Source organism: Geotrypetes seraphini, chromosome 2, assembly GCF_902459505.1.
Source record: "Geotrypetes seraphini chromosome 2, aGeoSer1.1, whole genome shotgun sequence".
Taxonomy (NCBI): Eukaryota; Metazoa; Chordata; class Amphibia; order Gymnophiona; family Dermophiidae; genus Geotrypetes; species Geotrypetes seraphini.
In genome coordinates, this window is record NC_047085.1 from 392957716 (window position 1) to 392977323 (window position 19608).

General features: G+C 40.9%; 1 protein-coding gene across 6 annotated transcripts in view; it reads left to right on the forward strand.

Moving 5' to 3' along the window:
- OSBPL3 (oxysterol binding protein like 3) overlaps positions 1-19608 on the forward strand; it is a 308853-nt gene that overhangs the window by 33649 nt on the left and 255596 nt on the right. Inside the window, exon 2 of one of the 6 annotated variants that reach the window (XM_033930817.1) lies at positions 7849-7986. The exons of 4 other annotated variants lie outside the window; for them this stretch is intronic. The gene's annotated coding sequence lies outside the window, so the exon portion shown is untranslated. The remainder of the gene's footprint in view (positions 1-7848; positions 7987-19608) is intronic. One more of the 6 variants, XM_033930820.1, reaches the window with a different exon arrangement.

Sequence of the window (19608 nt, forward strand, 5' to 3'; positions counted from 1 at the left end):
CATGTCCTTTTACTAAAATAACATTAATTCTGGAGACTACAGTGTTAGAAGAGAAGGGCACAATTTAGCTATTGCTTAACCTTGGTCCAGCCCAGCTGGCACAGAAATCTTTACTAAAAACTTAAAAACAATTTTCCACCCTCTTTATGTCTGTAGTTTTTATAAATTCTGTCCTCTGTCTCTGATTTAGTTTTCTCTCTGTCCTCAAGTCAAGTTCCTTCTTTTATGGATTCTCTTCCAGTCTTCCTTCCGTGTTATCATTTTTTCTTTCCTCCATGTATACTTGTATATCCATGGTTTCTTTCTACAGCTTCTCTCATTTTCTTCTGGTCTTCTCCATATCTCAACCCTTTTTTCACCTTCATGTCTTGTTCTCTCCTCCCTTTCCCTCAGCTGCCATTTTCCCAGTGCCACACAGCTACTCTCCATCTCCTTCTGCTAGCAACCTTCTTCTCCCACAGAGCCTAAATCCTCCTTGAGTTCCTTTCACCTCACAGCCTGTTTCTGTTCCTCTCCCACCCTGTCCCCATCAATCAGCCTCTTATCTTTTCAGTTCCTTTCTACTTCTTCCAGCATGTCAGAGCAGCATTGCTTCTCCTAACCATTGTTCTTTCCCAATATCTGTCTTTTTTTTTTTTTTTTAATACCTTAACTGCTATAGATATAACTTTGGCAACATAAATTTATTGGCTTGACCATTTTATCTATCTGTTCCTTTTAACCTTCCCCATTGGTAGCAGCTAGGCTACAGTAATCCCTCCCTTCCCTGCAGTCTACTGGCCAAGCTGCAGGGGAAGGTGGGAATGGTAACTAGGATAAAAAAGCACTTCAGTATTTTCTTGTAGTTCTGTAGCACGGAGCTTGCTGCCCCAGATCAACAGACTTACAGGGAAAAATATTGGGGTCCTCAAGCACCCATAGAGCTGGTACCTATACCCTAAGGATCTCATTAGTTGTTCTTTGGTTAGTACACAAGGTCAGCACAGTCTCCCTGGTGTGTGATGCCTCTAGTATGTGCCCCACACTAAAGAAGCCACATGCACCTACAGTATCACAAGGGTGGAAATATTAGGATTACAAAATGTCCGTATTTACCCGGATATATCATCTTTTTAGCGGACATGTTTGGGCATCCAGATGGCTTTTCAAAACCTGGTACTTTGGGTTTTGAAAAGCTTCCAGCTCAGGACAACGTCGAGAGGGCATCTCGGGATGCAATGCGGTGATATCAGGTGCAAGTGTGTGATATCATCATATCGCACCTGCATGCACAGATGCCTTCCCAACGCAACTCTGAGCACGAGAAAAGGTTGAGGGGGCGGGGCTTGGGGCAAGGCTGGGGCGGAATGGGGCATTACGGGCAGAAGGGGCTGGGCTAGGTAGAACTGGGTGGGCCTGGGAGCGGGGCCTTGTTTCAGATTTTACAGTAGTAAAATATGGTAACCCTAGGAATTATCTATCATCCTTTCAGGGGCACACAGCTAACTGTGGAGGTAAAGCTGGATGATATAGCATTAGTCTTCTCCCTAAAGTGTTCTTTAGATCAGGGGTTCTCAGCTCCATCCTTAACACATACTCACCCAGCCAGTCAGGATTTCAGACTATTCAAATTTATCTTATATGTATTCATCATGAATATCCTGGAAATCTTGACTAGCTAGGTATGTCCTTCTTTTGAGAACCCCTGTTGTGTAATCGCTCTTAAACTAATAAAGACTTTTGTAGGTGAATGGGCACCATATAGTTACACTGTAATTCGGCACTTGGATATCCTCTGAGGAAGCAGTATGTGAAACGGGACCCTGTTGGGATTTATAAGCTAAGTGCTGCTCTAGTTACATATACAGGGCTCCTTTTACAAAGCCGCGCTAACAGTTTTATCGCACGCACTGGATTAGTGCACGCTAGCTGGAAATCTACCACCTGTTCAAAAGGAGGTGGTAGCGGCTAGCGCGTGCGGAAATTTAGCACACGCTATTCTGCGCGTTAAGCCCTAGCGCGGCTTTGTAAAAGGAGCCCACAGTGTATACACAAGTTGTGCACACACTATTATATTATGAATTGAAATGAACTAATGAATTGTTATGTCTATGGAGGGGTTTTTTTTTTTTGCCAATGAAAGAGAATTAATCTGTTTTCCATATGAACAATTGAATTCTGACTGAGTTTGTAGTTTGCACACATATGGCCTTCTGAGGCTTTTCCCTCTGTTTTTGTAATGGTAATTTTGATCTCATCTCTTGTGATTTAACATAGTAACATAACATAGTAGATGACGGCAGATAAAGACCCGAATGGTCCATCCAGTCTGCCCAACCTGATTCAATTTAAATTTTTTTTTATTTTTTTTTCTTCTTAGCTATTTCTGGGCGAGAATCCAAAGCTTTACCCGGTACTATGCTTGGGTTCTAACTGCCGAAATCTCTGTTAAGACTTACTCCAGCCCATCTACACCCTCCCAGCCATTGAAGCTCTCCCCTGCCCATCCTCCACCAAACGGCCATACACAGACACAGACCGTACAAGTCTGCCCAGTAATTGGCCTAGTTCAATATTTAATATTATTTTCTGATTCTAAATCTTCTGTGTTCATCCCACGCTTCTTTGAACTCAGTCACAGTTTTACTCTCCACCACCTCTCTCGGGAGCGCATTCCAGGCATCCACTACCCTCTCCGTAAAGTAGAATTTCCTAACATTGCCCCTGAATCTACCACCCCTCAACCTCAAATTATGTCCTCTGGTTTTACCATTTTCCTTTCTCTGGAAAAGATTTTGTTCTACATTAATACCCTTTAAGTATTTGAACGTCTGAATCATATCTCCCCTGACTCTCCTTTCCTCTAGGGTATACATATTCAGGGCTTCCAGTCTCTCCTCATACGTCTTCTGGCGCAAGCCTCCTATCATTTTCGTCGCCCTCCTCTGGACCGCCTCAAGTCTTCTTACGTCTTTCGCCAGATACGGTCTCCAAAACTGAACATAATACTCCAAGTGGGGCCTCACCAATGATCTGTACAGGGGCATCAACACCTTTTTCCTTCTACTGACTACGCCTCTCTTTATACAGCCCAGAATACTTCTGGCAGCAGCCACTGCCTTGTCACACTGTTTTTTCGCCTTTAGATCTTCGGACACTATCACCCCAAGGTCCCTCTCCCCGTCCGTGCATATCAGCTTCTCTCCTCCCAGCATATACGGTTCCTTCCTATTATTAATCCCCAAATGCATTACTCTGCATTTCTTTGCATTGAATTTTAGTTGCCAGGCATTAGACTATTCCTCTAAATTTGCAGATCCTTTTTCATATTTTCCACTCCCTCTTCGGTGTCTACTCTGTTACAAATCTTGGTATCATCTGCAAAAAGGCACACTTTTCCTTCTAACCCTTCAGCAATGTCACTTACATACATATTGAACAGGATTGGCCCCAGCAATGAACCCTGAGGGACTCCACTAGTCACCTTTCCTTCCTTCGAGTGACTTCCATTAACCACCACCCTCTGGCGTCTGTCCGACAGCCAGTTTCTGACCCAGTTCACCACTTTGGGTCCTAACTTCAGCCCTTCAAGTTTGTTCAACAGCCTCCTATGAGGAACTGCATCAAAGGCTTTGCTGAAATCCAAGTAAATTACATCTAGCATATGTCCTTGATCCAGCTCTCTGGTCGCCCAATCAAAAAATTCAATCAGGTTCGTTTGGCACGATTTACCTTTTGTAAAGCCATGTTGCCTCGGATCCTGTAACCCATTAGATTCAAGGAAATACACTATCCTTTCTTTCAGCAACACTTCCATTATTTTTCCAACAACTGAAGTGAGGCTCACCAGCCTGTAGTTTCCTGCTTCATCCCTGTGACCACTTTTATGAATAGGGACCACATCCGCTCTCCTCCAATCCCCAGGAATCACTCCCGTCTCCAGAGATTTGTTGAACAAGTCTTTAATAGGACTCGCCAGAACCTCTCTGAGCTCCCTTAGTATCCTGGGATGGATCCCGTCTGGTCCCATCGCTTTGTCCACCTTCAGTTTTTCAAGTTGCTCATAAACACCCTCCTCCGTGAATAGCGCAGAATCTACTCCATTTTCTCGTGTAACTTTGCCAGACAATCTCGGTCCTTCTCCAGGATTTTCTTCTGTGAACACAGAACAGAAGTATTTGTTTAGCACATTTGCTTTCTCCTCATCACTCTCCACATATTTGTTCCCAGCATCTTTTAGCCTAGCAATTCCATTTTTTATCTTCCTCCTTTCACTAATATATCTGAAAAAATTTTTATCTCCTTTTTTTACATTTTTAGCCATTTGTTCTTCCGCCTGTGCCTTCGCCAAACGTATCTCTCTCTTGGCTTCTTTCAGTTTCACCCTGTAGTCCTTTCTGCTCTCCTCTTCTTGGGTTTTTTTTATATTTCATGAACGCCAACTCTTTCGCCTTTATTTTCTCAGCCACTAGGTTGGAGAACCATATCGGCTTCCTTTTTCTCTTGTTTTTATTGATTTTCTTCACATAAAGGTCCGTAGCCATTTTTATCGCTCCTTTCAGCTTAGACCACTGTCTTTCCACTTCTCTTATGTCCTCCCATCCTAACAGCTCTTTCTTCAGGTACTTTCCCATTGCATTAAAGTCCGTACGTTTGAAATCTAGGACTTTAAGTATCGTGCGGCCGCTCTCCACTTTAGCCGTTATATCAAACCAAACCGTTTGATGATCGCTACTACCCAGGTGAGCACCCACTCGAACATTAGAGATACTCTCTCCATTTGTGAGGACCAGATCCAATATTGCTTTTTCCCTTGTGGGTTCCGTCACCATTTGTCTGAGCAGAGCCTCTTGAAAGGCATCCACAATCTCCCTACTTCTTTCCGATTCCGCAGACGGAACATTCCAGTCCGCATCCGGCAGGTTGAAATCTCCCAACAGCAGAACCTCCTCTTCCTTCCAAACTTTTGGATATCCACAATCAGATCCTTATCAATTTGCTGCGATTGAGTCGGAGGTCTGTAGACTACACCCACGTAGATAGAAGTTCCATCTTCTCTTTTTCAGAGCAATCCATATCGCTTCTTCCTCTCCCCAGGTCCCTTGCATTTCGGTCGCTTGGATATTGATCTTTACATAGAGAGCTACTCCTCCACCTTTTTGACCATCTCTGTCCTTCCTAAAAAGATTATATCCCGGTATATTTGCATCCCATCCATGTGATTCACTGAACCATGTCTCTGTGATAGCAACAATATGTAGATCTGCCTCTAATATCAGGGCTTGCAGATCATGAACTTTGTTGCTTAGACTGCGAGCATTTGTGGTCATCGCTTTCCAGCTATTCTTCAGCGATAATCTCCTTTTTCGTATGGATTTTTGTGTCGTTTCACTTTCCGTTGCAATACTAAGAAATGAGTTGCTGATATTGCTTATGTTGCAGCCTTTACTCCTATCAAATCTTTTCTTTTGCCGGGGGTGGTCTCTATAATTGTCCTTCGTACATACACCACCCCCACCTTCTAGTTTAAATGCCTAGAGAAATATTGTCTAAATTTCTCTGCAAGGTTTCTTTTTCCGGCTGTAGTAATATGTAGCCCATTAGTGCAATATAGCTTCTTGTCCTTCCATGTATTTCCCCATCCTCCTATGTACCTGAAGCCTTCTTGATGACACCAGGCTCTGAGCCATCTATTAAAGTCCTCTGTGTTTTTCACTCTTTGCTCTCCTTTTCCATATGCAGGCAGTATTTCAGAAAAAGCTAAAGTCTTTACAAAAGGTTTCACGCCCTCACCAAGCTCCCGAAAAGCTTTCTGTGCTGCAAGTGTGGAGTTGTTGGCCAGGTCATTTGTTCCCAGATGGATAACAACATCATTGTTAAAATCCTTAGTTTCTTCCTTAATTATAGTCAGTATTTGCCTGGAACTCCTGGTAGCTGAGGATCCTGGAAGACATTTCACTATTTTGGTCTCCTCGCCCTGTGTTCCAAGGTTAATGCCTCTGATGATGGAATCCCCCAACAGTAATAGTTTTCTGTTTTTGGCTTTTTTATTTGTACTTAGGGTGCTCTTGTTCTCTTGAGTTTCCTTCATTGGTTCCAGTCCCACCTCCCTTCTGTTTTCCTGAGTATCGCAGTGCACTAGTGGAGCGAAGGAATTCTGTAGAGGTAATATTAGTGAAGGTGGATGTTTCTGTGTTACATGTCGCAGTCTCCCTGAGCCTACTGTGACCCATTTATTCCTGGGCTGTTTTATTCTTTGAGGTAGAGGTGGTAAGTTGGTATGATTTTGTGGAGTGATGGAAGCTGCTTTAATTGTATTCAATTCCTGTTTAAGTTTGCAGAGCTCCTCCTTAATACTGGCAAGTTGAAGACAGATGGGGCAAGCCTTAAGCTTCCAAATAGTATGTCTTGGAATTAATGCACCACAGTGATTGCATAGAATAAAGGTCATCTTGATTGGTTGTGAAGTGACTTGATTTGAGTAGTCCTGATTATATGGGTCTCTATATATGAATAGTGGTCCCTGGGGTTGGTGGGACTATAAGTAAGACTACTAGTAAGGCAGAAATATAGGCTCTATACCACCTAAAACACAGTATTTTAAACAAAAATGCAGGTTCTATCAGTGCTACCCTAAAACACAGGATTTATAACAGGATTTTCCCTACTTTAGTCACCCTGAGCCACAGGCACCAGAAATATAGGCTCTATACCACCTAAAACACAGTATTTTAAACAAAAATGCAGGAAGAGGAAATAAGATTTAACAGAGGAAAGAGAAGGATTTATTTTTTTGTGCTTTTTTATATTTTTTTTTTAGTAAGAAACAGGGAGGAGAGGAGAAATTAAGCAGATATAATGCTGAAAACCAGTGAAAAGAGCAGAATATGAAATGCTGAGTAACTTAGCTTTTAGAAGTTCACAGGGCAGCCTTGTTTCAGCAATGTCCCAAAGATAAAGCAATTAACCTTATTGAAAGTGTCACCACTGGAATATGATCACATTTTTTTTTTCTTTCTACATTGCTGTAGTGAATTCCAACTTTTGATTTTTCTCTTGAAATGCCACCTTTTTGTTGCACCAAAGCCAATGAAAGATCCACAGTATAAACCTGCGTTCACGGCTGATTAAATTATGCCAGGCACTGCTCATCATGATGAAAGAAAATGACACTATATCATTACTCGTGACACAGAAAGCATTCTGCTCATAATTTGTTCCTGGTATGATTCAGTCACTTGAGTTTTTGATGTTACATTTCAGTTTAAGAACTGCCATACTGGGTCAGTAGAGAATGATGTGGAGAAAATATTTGTCCCTGTCCCTGCAAACCGTCTGATCCCATCCGCACAAGCCTCAAATAGTTATGGTATTTTATATTGAACTTATTTTATTAAAGTATAAAAACAAACAATATTCTGTATAATTGTCATTTTATAAATCACAAATAATACAGAGCAAGGATCAACAAAACTTCTGTTTCCCCTCTCCCCTCACAATATCCCCTCCACTATCAAGAGAACAAGACAAATTACTAGAGTACTACATAGAAAAATCAAGCTAATAGAATACTTCAGTCACACAAGGCAGGAATAACGTTAGGGGAGTGCAATTAAGACAACTGCCCTCTGGTCAGAGACAGCCCTAAGCCAGCTGGAAGCTAAAGAAAACATGGCCTAGGATTTGCGGTTCCCAGTTATGTCTAACTCTAGCAGGATACATATTTCAAATCTGATATAATCACAAAATCGAAAATTATAATTTTTTTTTTTCTACCTTTTTCTTGACTCATCCTTTTATTCTTTAAATCATGGTGGTTTCAGGTTCTGGTCTCTGTTTTCTTTTGTCTTCTCTTAACTTGCTTGTCAGAAGTTACATTGGAAGGACGGACTCGGTTGGTCGGCAGAAGACCCCAGAACAGGCCTGCAATATTGCCTCTTCAGTCGCTGAAGCTTCTTAAATGCTGGTAGGCCCGGGGCAGGAGGTGTAAAGGGACCAACCTGGTAGGTGAGTCGCAGGGTTTGAGGTTTTTTTTTCTACCACTTTAAAGGGGACAGTTTTTTTATTTATTTTTTTTATTTTTTAAACTTTCTTTATTGGTTTGCTGACGTTGCAGGATCCACAATTGGGAGGGAGGGGGGCTGATGGACGGGAGGGGGGGAGGAAGGCATCTCGTGGCTGGGACTCTGAAGAGAGCCACGACGCCATGTTAAATAACAGTAATGGACGGGGGAAGTTTCCTACTGTGGCGACAGAGATGTTCGCTGCTCCTGTGGGCAGTGAAAAAATACATTACCATTCCCACAGTGAAGCAGGCATTTATGTTTCCATTGCTGTGGTTAAACTGCAGTCTACCGCGTTTTGCCGCGGGTTTTTTTCACCATGTCATTCTCTATCGGATAGGCCAGTGGTTCCCAAACCTGTCCTGGAGGACCCCCAGGCCAGTTGGGTTTTCAGGATAGCCCTAATGAATATGCATGGAGCAGATTTGCATGCCTGGCACCTCTATTATATGCAGATCGCTCTCATGCATATTCATTAGGGTTATTCTGAAAACCCGACTGGCCTGGGGGTCCTCCAGGACAGGTTTGGGAACCACTGGGATAGACCAACGATCCATAAAGCCCAGAATCCTGTTTCCAACAGTGACCAGCCTAGGTCATCCGTATCTGGCATTTATCTTGGTCATCTCTGGTTACTGCTTCCTCTTTTAGTCTTATTCTTAGATTTATTTTTATCCTGACATTTATTTTCTTACCATTTTGGGAATACAAGGTATCAACCTCTTCTTCAACCTCTTTTCAAAGCTCTCATTCTATGGGTCCACTTTCTGCTGCTATTTGGCATACTCTTCTCTCCCTCTTGTATGGTGTTCTGAGAAAGGTTAGTGCAGCTTTGCTTTGAGATCAGTGGTGGGAGGCCCATTTATATACTTTAAATATGGACTTCTAAGAAACAAAATTTTAAAACAAGAGTTGTAGCTCATGAAATTCTTTCCAATCCCTCTGACTTGTGCTTTTGTGCATCTGAGTTAGGGAGGAGATACTAAATAATGGTTCCCAAACGTTCTTAGTAACTTAGTCAATAACAGCAGATAAAGGCCTTAATGGTCTATCCAGTCTACCCAATAGACACATGCATTATACATTCATGGTCAAATTGTCTTTTTAAAAAAATGCCCAGTATCATCTTTAGATTCCCACTACCGAAGTTGCTGTCAAAGCTCACTCCAGCCTATCCTAACCGGGACTAGGACGATTCATAGCTGCTGTTTCATCGAGGCCGTTTCAGTTCTGAATTAGCTGCAATGACTCATCCTATACACTAGCACGGAATGGGATGATTCATGCCTCGTTTGGGCCTCTCCATGCCCTCCCAAATCGTCCTATTCTAGTCATCACTGCTAGCTAACACTGCAAGTTTTTAGGGCTCGCAAGGTGAAGCCCCCAGCAAGGATCAGAGCTCAGGTCTCCTACCAGCCACCAGCAAGAATCACAGTCTGGTAGTCCCATTGTCCTCCAGCTAGGATCAGAGGCTGGGATCCTGCAGGGGATGCTGTTCCCTGCATCCTGTACAGTCCGGAAGCCCCACTGTCCCCCAGCCAGGATCGCATCCTTCCATTGAGAGTGTTAAGCCAATCGGTGAATGAGATGATTCACTTTGGGAAGAATAACCTGAATCACCTTTTGCGGATGCTAGGGTCCACCTTGGGGATTAGCGCCCAAGAAAAGAATCTGGGTGTCATTGTAGACAATATGATGAAATCTTCCGCCCAAATGGATGCTAGGAATTATTAAAAAAGGGAAGGTTAACAAAATCCTGAGTGGTATAGATCGGGTACAAGTGGATCGATTTTTCACTCCATCAAAAATTACAAAGACTAGGAGACACTTAATGAAGTTACAGGGAAATACTTTTAAAACCAATTGGAGAAAATTTTTTTTCACTCAGAGAATAGTTAAGCTCTGGAAGGTGTTGCCAGAGGATGTGGAAATAGCAGATAGTGTAGCTGGTTTTAAGAAAGGTTTGGACAAGTTCCTGGAGGAAAAGTCCATAGTCTGTTATTGAGAGACACAGAGGAAGTCACTGCTTGCCCTGTATCAGTAGCATGGAATATTGCTACACCTTGGGTTTTGGCCAGATACTAGTGACATGGATTGGCCACTGTGAGAACGGGTTACTGGGCCTGATGGACCATTAGTTTGACCTAGCAAGGCTATTCTTATGTTCTTATGATTCAGCACAACAGTGAAACATCTCATGATGAACTATCCACGATGAATCATCCCATTCTTATCCTAACCATCCTGTTTGCGGGATATAGACTATAAAGTCTGCCCAGCACTGTCTTCACATTCCAAATCACTGGAGCTTCCATTTAAGCACTCCCCAGCCCATCTTAAACAAAATCACCATATACGGATCACAGATAGTGTATGACTGAAATTATGTATGTTAGTTTGTTTTATCTCAACCTTTAAACATTCAAGTCTTAAGTAACAGTCATTCCCAATATTTCAATGTGACAGAAAAAGTATTCAAATCATATTAGTAGTCCCTGTAGGGCTTACAGGGATCTTCAGACCACCGCTTGAGTAGCATAATTTCAAGCAGTATCGATCCCAAGCATATAGCTAATTATTCTGCATATTTCTTATTTTTATATATCTTATGCATATTTACTAGTAGTACTTAGATTTGGTTTTAGTTCATCCCCTTGCCGACGTATTTCATTTTCCTTTCTCAAGGTTGGGAAGTTACTACAATAAGAAAAAAAGGAACTATTAGAACTGCAGCAGTTATTCATCAAAACAATAAATAAATCCAACTTTACATTTCTTTACCGTAACTGAGTGGAAATCAAACTATTCACAACTGCTGCCGCAAAGCCAAAATGGCCACAGCGCTTTTTCATCTCATTAAAATAGGAAAACCCCTCTGACGTCACCCTCCCCCCCCCATATGTAGCGCAGGGGGACTCGAGCAAAACATTTTTTAATCTATCAGCCCCCCAATCGGGCCTGCATAACAATACAGTGGAAAACTTTGAAGAACGCAAATAAGCTATTCTGAAGAATAAACTAAAAAAGCACAATTACTCTGCCAGCGCCATCCAATCGGTGACTTCATTCAAGCCTTCAGGCATCTATGATGCCAAATTTACATTTCATTTACATCTATATGGTTAGCAAGTTTTGTTTTTTTACCTTACCACTCTCCATAGTGGTTTTTAGCTTTAGTGTGTAACAAAATGTGCTGATAGTTTGCAATTAGATATTACTGTCAAGCTGTCCTGCCCCATGGCAGTGGTATTGATGTGCACATCCATCATTAATTGGCAATACACAAAGAAACAGGTAGCAAGCTACACCGTTGTCACTAATAGTCAGTGTACATAGCAACCATTAAGAAAGCTATATGGTGAGTCATTAGGTTTCATAGTAGAATTCACAATAAAGAACATATACATCTGAATCATTGAATCAGCCCACAGGGATAGGGATATAGCAGCTTAGACATCCCATTACAATAAATAATACCCCTATTTCGTCTGTATCTTCTACTAAAATTGTGGGTGTAATATTAGATGATAAAACTGACTTATAGCCAACAAATCAGTGCTATAATAAAGAATTGTTTCATTAGACTAAGAATGATGCGATCACTGGCAAATATCCTGGACCCCCATCTCTCAGCATTTTAATTCATTCCCTCATCATATCCAAACTTGACTATTGTAATGCACTGTACAAGGGTATTTGTCAAAAAGATATCCGCCGGTTACAATTGCTACAAAATACGGCCTTAGAAATTTGATCTTGTCACTCCATTGCTAAAATCTGCTCCCACACTATATCATTTATAAGATAGCACGTCTCTCTCTTAAATCTTTAGACACTAAAGAACCGGCCTTTATTCATAAACTCTTCATCCCGCATGAACCTACACGAGTCCTAAGATCCTCCTCGCAGTACCTTCTCCATATACCATTATTGAAAATTATTGGCTCGCGTCGGGCTACTTCCTTCGCAGTTACTGCTCCTATGTTGTGGAACTCCTTACCTCTGTATATCAGGGAGGAGAAAAATTTAGCCAAATTTAAGGGAAATTTAAAGACTTAACTTTTCCAGGATGCATATGACTCCTAAACAGATCTTAAATATGGTCAGATTTCTTTGATAATTCTAACTGCCTCACCTTCCTGTTGTGGTCTCCCTTTTTTGTATTCTTTTCTTTAAATTTGTAGTTCTCCCACCTTTCCTACCTGTTTCTGTTAGTCAAATGTTTGTTCAGTGGAAATCTGTCAAATTATGTCTCCCTCCTTTTAATATAACATATAAAACGCTTAGAGCCTGTTTTACAAAGCCATTCTAGCGGCTGCAAAGTGGTAACAGCCCTGAATCCCATAGAGATTTAAAGGGCTTCGGGGCTGTTGCCATGTGGCTTTGTAAAACAGGCTCTTAGAAATCTTGATTTGCATTTAATCAAAATTTTAATAAACTTGAAACTTGAATTAGGGAGAAAGCTGCTGGGTTAGAGCTGTTACTGCTGCGACCAGCACTAAAAACGAGTGGTTTTGTTAAAAAAAAAAAAAAAAAAAGGGCGGGGATAATGTCTTCAATTTAAGAGCAATATACTGTATTTTCCTTCACAGATAACTTGGTTGAGTTGACTTATCTGAGCAGTTTCTATTCATAGTGATAAATATTGACCCTTAAAATATTTCATACTTTTCAAATGCCGGTGCTCCAGATGCTAAAATATAGGTGCGGCAACCAAACTAGCAATTTATCACCCCCCCCCCCTCCCTTTTATGAGGCTGTGCTAGAGGTTTTTAGCGCGGGCTAATGAGGTAAGCGCTCTTAGGCATTCTATGAACATCGGAGCATTTACCACGCTGGCCTGCACTAAAAACCTTGAGTGCAGCTTAATAAAAAGTTAGTGAGGGAGGTGTGTGTTGTGTTTGTTTTTCCTGCAATCTTGCTAGCTGGCAAGTTTAAGTTAACAATCTGAGTGGTTCAAAGTTCTGCAAACATGAAGTGCACTGTAAATGTGCAAACCATAAAGTGAACAAGAACAGTCGCACCTACAGTGACTCAGGGACTGCATCTGAGCTGGTGGAAACCTCCCAAATAGGCCATTGATTTGTCATTTTTAATTAGGTCCAGAATACTTTAATGTGCTTTTAGACTGATCTGATGGTTCATTGGTGGCATGTAGTGCCAAGAGGGCCAAGCTTGATATTTGGGCTTATTGCCTCTGTGAGTAGAAAGCTTTTTGGTATTCATGCAGTGGGGATACAGTATGTAATGTTTGGTTTGGTTTCAGGGCCCATGATTGTAGGGTTCCAGAAGGCTCCTCCGAATTTGGCCCTCAGCCTAAGAGAGTCTCTGTGGTATCTGGGCTAGGTGAGTTGGGAGGGGATGGAAAAAAAGGGAAAATATGTCTTAAAAGGCTTCACATCCTTGTGCGTTTTTCACATTCTGCTGTCGTCGATATGCAAAATTCATTAAAGTGGGAGTTGTCTTTGATCTACACAGCTCTGCTTTCAGCATGAGAACTATAGAAACCTTCAATATGTGATCAAATACAAGAAAGCAAAAAGGCTTTAATTCATTTTGAATTCTATTTTATTTATTTTTTTTAGATAGCGATGTGAAAAATGTACAAGGATATGAAAAGCTTGCGTAAAAGGATTGCCTTTCTAGTCATTGCAGCTATAAACAAAGGCTAATGGTACCACACCCCGGCTCCAGTTCTGATGGAGATGCAAAGTCAAATAAGCAAGAGAAACCATCATGCCCAAACAGAGCAGTGATCAGCAGGAAGTAAATCTGATAGTTCAGGATACAAATTGAACTACAAATATAAAACAATAAAATAATGCATAGGCAATTATGGGAAATACAAGAACTCTCTAGAATAAATTATATATAGAACACTTAAATCACACTTTATACGATATATATGGCTATTTTCACACTTTATACGATATATATGGCTCTTCCAAAGGCTCAAAGTTTTTGTTTTAGAATAAGAGAGTCCTTGGTCATTAGTACCAATGTACTTTAGCTGTGCCATCCTACTGTTTCTCGACACCACACTTATAATAATGCTCCATAGTTCTTATGGGCGTCAGAAGCTGGGCCTAATAACATCCCAGGACTCGCTGGTTTTATAGGTACGAAAGTGTATAATAAATAAAATTTCAGTTCATATTAGCCCAACAAAATTTCTTATTGTGTCTTTATCAAATTCATATAAATTCACTTATCTGAAATGGTATCAGCAGTATAACCGAGTCATTAAAAAATTGATTTATGATGCTTCTGAACTTGAGGTGCCCCATTTCGCTGCTTCCTCAGGAGCCCACATTACTTAGCATCTAAATACTGCAATAGATCAGACAAAACTATCTTGGGGGGGGGGGGGGGGGGCAGAACAGTGAAACAGGTCAGTAGTTAATTTAATAGAATTCTTCCTCATGTTTGTGTTTTTTTTTTTTTGCTGTTGTTTTTTTGCATTTTTTGAAAGTATTTTGATGTGTATTATGGAAACTTTGAACATGTATGGCAAAATGACATCTAAAGGCCTAGAAGTTCATCCAAATCATTTCTATCTGGTGATTATTCATATTAAAAAAAAATGTTGCATATTTTGTAAATTTCTTATTTTACTTGCAGTTTAACAAATCATAAATAATTAATCAACAAGTTAATCTGGATACCATCTACCCCAATATTCAAAGCAGTTTTAAGTAGCTGCCCAATTGCTGAGATCCAGTGGCACTTAACTGAGCATTATGTAGCAAAGACTTTCTGTACCATAACTGTTTCTTCCTATTAATTGTAAATCTGCAGAAGTATCAATCAAAACTCTGAACAACTCCCATTTTGCAATGGAGAACAGCTCCCTCTTCAGTTTTTCTTTCTGAAAGTGAGCTTAGAAGATGTGCTCTGCTCTGCTTTCTTTTTCTTCTTTTTGGGTATTTTTGCCATCTGCTTTCTATTTTCCTGCATGAACGGTATGCAGAGGTCCTCTTCTCAGGCTTACTCTGCAGGGGAAAGGACACAGAAGGGGAGGAAGACAGCAATTCGAGTGACATCCTTCTGTAGATTTGTGTCTAATGGGAAGCAACAGCTGTGGTACAGAATCCTATGTCTTAGGAAGAAGATTAGCTGCTTAATATTGCTTCTGACCAGCCGCATTTAAAGAAGGCAGGTCAAGGGTGGTACAGGGGGCAGAGGAGAAGCCTACAGTTACGAGTTCCACATAGCTGATGGGTAAATTTAGGACAGCAAGCTCAGTATGCAAATAGTCATTGTGGATATCTCAAACTGACTGATTGGGAATCCCTCAAGACAGGTTTGGGAATCACTGCTTTAATGTATTCTGCTTTTTCTTATCTCTCCATAATAAAACTCTGTTCCACATTGTGGACTTTATTAGTGTGTGTGGTTTTTTTGTTTTTTTTTCTATTTGGAAAAGCCATACAGTGTTTCCCTGCAAATTTGCGGTCTCAATCATTCGTGGTCTGCTCCAACCGCCTCTTCCTGTAGTAAAGTTGGGCTACACCAATCAGGAGCTGCATGTCAAAGCAATGGTGTAGCCCAACTTTACTACAGGAAGAGGCGCTCATAACATTCCTGTTTGAGGCTTGTGTGCCATAGGAATCATGGGCACATTAGCTTAAGAAGGACCACATAAGATTCTTGATGTTGAAATTGTTACACAGAGTGAATCAATTTCCATTCAGAAATTTTTTTTTTTAAACTACTTTATTTCTAAGTGAGCCTTAAAAGGCTTTTTTTCTGGACTTTTTTTTTTATTTTAGAAATAAAATTTGATATAGTTACTCTGTGCATGGAAGCCGGGGTTTTAATAGTCTATTTTAGTGCATGCACTTATGTGCACAAAATTTCCAAACTGGAAACTGAATGCATATGCCTTCTGTCTAGTTTAAATGCAAGAGATATCATGACCATAACTTTTTTTTTTTAATGTGAAAATATATTTCATTGAGCACAAATGCAACATTTTCATCAGCTGCATACAAAGGTTTATATTAGAAAGTGAACATAACTTCCCTACCCCGCTTGTAAATCGACCTCAAATGCACATCTCATTCCCTCCATGCATCCCATGTTCCCTCTGCCTCCCCCCACCCCCCCTTTTCAAGTTCCCCCAACCCGAAGCTAATATGAAAAATGATCTGGGACTTGTCAAACAATTAAATAGTTCAAAACTACTGAACAAACTCGGGAGGAAAGTGTATCTTATTTTATTTATTTAAAATGATTTATAACCCCCCTATCCACAAATCTAAGCTGGAAACAAAATCACATACAAAGTCATAATAAAAAGTACAAACAAGTACAAAACAAATAGATACTAAACAAGATAAAACAGCAAGAAAACTGCTCTATCTCATACTGTCACATGGCTGGCACTTAAAAAGCGCTCAAACAGTTTTCATCTCCTTTCTGAACTGCAAAAGAATATTTGATTGGCGCAATGTCAGCGGTATCAGTAAAAGTTGTCCATTGTCAAATCTGCATTTAATACGCCGGCCTCTGAAAGCTACTGAAAGTCCCTCCATCCATAGGAGCTCATGCATCTGATTTCTCCATTGGGTCAATGTAAGTGGAGTACTGGATATACTGCTTAGCAATAAGAGCTGCTTTATGCGAAAAAGAAAAAAAGCTTGCAGCTTTAGTACCATCCATTACAGCCATTGCATTATCCAACAAACAAATGTGTGGGGTTGGAGTCCAAACTTCGATATGTGGCGCTTAAGTGAGCCCAAACCTGTGTCCAGTATTAGTGAGTGGAAGCACACTTCCAAATGCAATGTTTGTAAGAGGCTGCGGGAATAGACAGGTCCCATCGGAATGGAGACCCATCTTTTTTTGGCCCTTGGGTGGATATACATACGTAAAAGAAATTTATAATGCAGCTCTTGCAAATTGTACATTCTCCATTACCCATGATGTATGTATATCAAAGACTAGATAAGAATGTCTTGATATCATAATAGCCAAAATCTGTAATCCATAGGCTTCCATATATAAAGAATGAAGCCTTTCAGGTTTTAATAGGTCATTATAACATTGATCAATCAGTCCCTTGGTGGCAGCTGACAACGGTTGAAACTCATCAAAATCTGATTAAATAAAATCCAATCTTTAGCTTTGCAGGAGTGGTTGCACATAATGTTGGAGCTGAAGAGAAGAGTACCAATCTCTAGATCAGTGTCTCGCAAACTTTCTGGCCAGCGGCACACTACATCCAGTGCCCTGGCCAGAAGGCACCTAGAAATGCGTTGAGGCCCAACTGGCTGTGACCACTTCAGTAGAGGGATCTGGGAGGTGCAGGGAGAGGAGAAGAGATGCCGGCTAGGAGGAGAGTCATCTGCGCTGGCTGACTTCATACAGGAGAGCCTCTCGGCCGGCGTAGATGACTCTCCTCCTCACCAGTGTGTTGCGCTACACCTGAAATCTCAGGTAGCACACAGTTTGCTATACTTATCTAGATGGTAAGTTTATTAGTATGCTGTGAAGTATTATAAAATAGCAATTAATGTTCATCCTCTTCCAAAATATGTGCTAAGAGTATCAAGCTGTGTTCAGTCCAGCCATAGATGACCATAGTTTTAAAAAAATGACTAGTTCCTTTCCTTACCTATTTCCACTTTCCAGGGAACTTGTCAAGGGAGCTCTCAAAGGGGCTTGCCCTTTTGGTGCACCACTTTGTTTGTTTAGATTTCTATCCCGTTCTCCCGGGAGCTCAGGTTATAATTGACATTCAAAATAAAGTTATAGGACAATAAAATTATAGACATTTGAAGAAGAGACAGGTGAAAAGACATAGAGAGAGCGAAGGGGAGGGGGAGCACAGGAAGAGAAGAGGAGGGTAGCGATGGGGGAGTGGAAGGGGAGGAGAGAAAGAGGGAGGAGAGAAAAAGATAAGGAAGGGGAGCTAGGAGGAGGTTGTCCGTTAGCTCTGCTCAATTGAAGAGATGGGTCTTCAGCGTTTTCCGGAAGGTCATCAGTGAGTCTTGTAATCTTCTCTGGACGGGCAATTGGTTCCATAGACAGGAAGTGCCTGTATGAGTGTTTATGAGCTGCTTCCATTTGGAGGGATCTTCTGCAGGGATGGTGGCAGTGTTGGACGATAGTCTCTTTTCCAGGGGGAGAGGTTACAATTGCTCAACTGAAAAAGATTGTTACATGGATCCTGGAACAGTCTTTCTGATCAGAACTAAGTGCCTTAGCCTTTTTGTGCTTTTCATTGCAGGAGCCGGTTCAGCAGCTGAAGCTGGTAATAAGCCTTAACTTCAAAATATTCAGGAGCAACTGTGTTAAATCTCTGTGCTCTTATTCAGGTTATAGCACAAGTAATTACATGTACATAAACTTTTGTTTTAGAATCTTCTTCTTCCCCCCCCCCCATAGTGTACAGGTGTTTCTTTTACTATTTTGTATAGCAATGGGAAGAACAGAGTGAGCCCATTAAACCTGCTACAAACCAAGTGTCTGTATTCGACAGTGAATTGTGCCTTAGCCAGGGCTATAAAAGTATATTGTAATGAATTGACTGAAGTTGTGCTAGTCGTTTGTACAGAAAGATGTTTCTCCCGAGAGAATGAAAATGTGATCAGCAATCTGAATATATTCTTAATAAGCTGTAGCTATAGAACATAAAGTCCTATTAGAAACTCCCCCTCTCCCCGCTTCCTTGTACCAAATACTTCACGTTGTAGCACGTAGAACACATTTGTTGACTTGTCTATTTAAAACAGGATAACTGCATGGCGTGATTTTATTTAATGTTATCCTGTTTGGATTTGATTTCTCAGCTTCTCTTCTGTAGATAAGGCCTATGTGACTCTGATGCCCTACCAATTATAACTAGGCTGTTGTTCCTTTGCCAAGGTTTAGCTAACCTTTATTAGATCCCAGGTGGTGAAAAAAAAGCTGAAGACTTTTGAACCAAGGTCATTAAACTACAGAGTATTAAGTTCTGTTGCTGGGACTTCAAATGTTATGTGCAGTACACTGAAGTCTGGGAGCCTGACTAGAGGAGAGCTGGGCACTTTGATACCTATTCTATAGCTTGTTGACATGTGATCTGAGATGAAGAACATTGTAAATAAAAGGGTGAGTGACTTCTTCCCTTAGATCAAGGGTGTCAAAGTCCCTCCTAGAGGGCGGCAATCCAGTCGGGTTTTCAGGATTTCCCCAATGAATATACATGAGATCTATTAGCATACAATGAAAGCAGTGCATGCAAATAGATCTCATGTATATTTATTAGGGAAATCCTGAAAACCTAACTGGATTGCAGCTCTCCAGGAGGGACTTTGACACCTCTGCCTTAGATGTAGAATCCAAAAATGTAGCTTTTGAGACATCTGCATTTTTCATTACATTTTTGTAGGGGAGGGGTAGAATTTCAGATCATATTCCACATTTTCATTTTGTTGTACACGGGACTTGTCTACACATGCATAGATTAATTTGTTTCCAATTAAATCAAAGCACCTTCTGCATGTGCTGCTAGGATAATATTCGACTGTTGACATACAAGAAGGACGCACCCTAGACTAGCTGTGTGCAAAGGTCTCTT